General features: G+C 57.2%; 1 non-coding gene across 1 annotated transcript in view; it reads right to left on the reverse strand.

The window, feature by feature from the left end:
* The window catches only part of LOC126326144 (small subunit ribosomal RNA), a 1,893-nt gene extending 627 nt beyond the window's left edge, over window positions 1-1,266 (reverse strand). Inside the window, exon 1 of the ribosomal RNA XR_007560540.1 lies at window positions 1-1,266. This exon is cut by the window's left edge and continues 627 nt beyond it. This is a non-coding gene — a ribosomal RNA (small subunit ribosomal RNA).
* Window positions 1,267-2,365: the final 1,099 nt, after the last annotated feature.

The raw sequence follows: 2,365 nt of genomic DNA on the forward strand, positions 1-2,365 counted from the left end.
TTAAGCCGCAGGCTCCACTCCTGGTGGTGCCCTTCCGTCAATTCCTTTAAGTTTCAGCTTTGCAACCATACTTCCCCCGGAACCCAAAAGCTTTGGTTTCCCGGAGGCTGCCCGCCGAGTCATCGGAGGAACTGCGGCGGATCGCTGGCTGGCATCGTTTATGGTTAGAACTAGGGCGGTATCTGATCGCCTTCGAACCTCTAACTTTCGTTCTTGATTAATGAAAACATACTTGGCAAATGCTTTCGCTTCTGTTCGTCTTGCGACGATCCAAGAATTTCACCTCTAACGTCGCAATACGAATGCCCCCGCCTGTCCCTATTAATCATTACCTCGGGTTCCGAAAACCAACAAAATAGAACCGAGGTCCTATTCCATTATTCCATGCACACAGTATTCAGGCGGGCTTGCCTGCTTTAAGCACTCTAATTTGTTCAAAGTAAACGTGCCGGCCCACCGAGACACTCAACTAAGAGCACCCTGGTAGGATTTCAACGGGGTCCGCCTCGGGACGCGCAAGCACGCCTTCGGCTCGCCCCACCGGCAGGACGTCCCACGATACATGCCAGTTAAACACCGACGGGCGGTGAACCAACAGCGTGGGACACAAATCCAACTACGAGCTTTTTAACCGCAACAACTTTAATATACGCTATTGGAGCTGGAATTACCGCGGCTGCTGGCACCAGACTTGCCCTCCAATAGATACTCGTTAAAGGATTTAAAGTGTACTCATTCCGATTACGGGGCCTCGGATGAGTCCCGTATCGTTATTTTTCGTCACTACCTCCCCGTGCCGGGAGTGGGTAATTTGCGCGCCTGCTGCCTTCCTTGGATGTGGTAGCCGTTTCTCAGGCTCCCTCTCCGGAATCGAACCCTGATTCCCCGTTACCCGTTACAACCATGGTAGGCGCAGAACCTACCATCGACAGTTGATAAGGCAGACATTTGAAAGATGCGTCGCCGGTACGAGGACCGTGCGATCAGCCCAAAGTTATTCAGAGTCACCAAGGCAAACGGACCAGACGAGCCAATCCGATTGGTTTTGATCTAATAAAAGCGTCCCTTCCATCTCTGGTCGGGACTCTGTTTGCATGTATTAGCTCTAGAATTACCACAGTTATCCAAGTAACGTGGGTACGATCTAAGGAACCATAACTGATTTAATGAGCCATTCGCGGTTTCACCTTAATGCGGCTTGTACTGAGACATGCATGGCTTAATCTTTGAGACAAGCATATGACTACTGGCAGGATCAACCAGGGAGCTGCGTCAACGAGAGCTGAGCAGCCGGCCGCCCGGGAGTGTGTCCCGAGGGCCCGCGCGAACACGCAAGCGTCCGCTCAATTATTCTGCAAACAGGAGGAGGCTGAGCTCCCCTGCACGATACACCTCGAAACCCTCTCAGGTCCCGGCGGCGCGCAGCGCCGTCCTAAGTACTTGGTCGGGTTCGAGAGAGGCGCAATCGCCCGGAGATGGGCGAGTAGACGCTTTCAGTGCGAACACCCGTGCTCCCAACTGAGCTTGCCGCTGCCGACAGAGGCCCGGGAGCGTGCTGTCGTGGCATTGCCGGCGGGAAACAACACGCGCCACCTACGGTGACCGGCAGCTCCAACGCCAGCGCCACAGAAGGGCAAAGCCCCACTTGGGTGCAGAAGCGAACTCTCCCAGCACAGCGCACGCGCCAACACGTCCGCAGAGCTGCGATACAAACCACCTGCGAGAACCGCTGGGGGCGACCGAGCAGCAGACGGCGTCGCGACGCCGAGTGCCGGGCGGCGGCGCATCCTCAACGCACACAGTCCGCAATCGGACCAGCACACTGCAGATGTCCACCGCGCTTCGCACCGGGCTCGGCAGAACCCACTTTGGCCGCCTGGCGCCGCGCGCAGGGTGCGCCGGCGCATAGCTGGGACGCCAGCCGGGCCCGTCGGCCGGCGCTCCTGCCACTGGGCGCCCCCCACCAGCCGGCTGTAGTGCGTGCGCTCACGCAGCGCGCGGCCAGCACGCCGGGCGGCCCCCCCTCACCGGCCGGGGACTGTCCCGCCAAGCCACAGCCTCGTATCGCTTCATACCCACATGGCCAACTCAGGTTCGGGGGCATGGCGGGTACCGCCGAAACAACCGGTTCATAGATGTACCGATCGTCGCTATCACCGATGCACCTGCAGCGCGAACAACCGCTCAACAACTGATTTCCAGTTCATTTGCGGATCTTTGGCAGCAAACGTATACGTCAATCTACATTTGCGAAATCTACGATTCTGGCATGCCTGCATGTTATGTGTCACGACACGCTACATCAGCCCACATACACACTGCGGCATGTACACGAGAGAACACGTGGAAACACGCGATCTAGTGT

This window comes from Schistocerca gregaria, unplaced genomic scaffold (genome assembly GCF_023897955.1).
Source record: "Schistocerca gregaria isolate iqSchGreg1 unplaced genomic scaffold, iqSchGreg1.2 ptg000975l, whole genome shotgun sequence".
In the NCBI taxonomy this organism is placed as follows: Eukaryota; Metazoa; Arthropoda; class Insecta; order Orthoptera; family Acrididae; genus Schistocerca; species Schistocerca gregaria.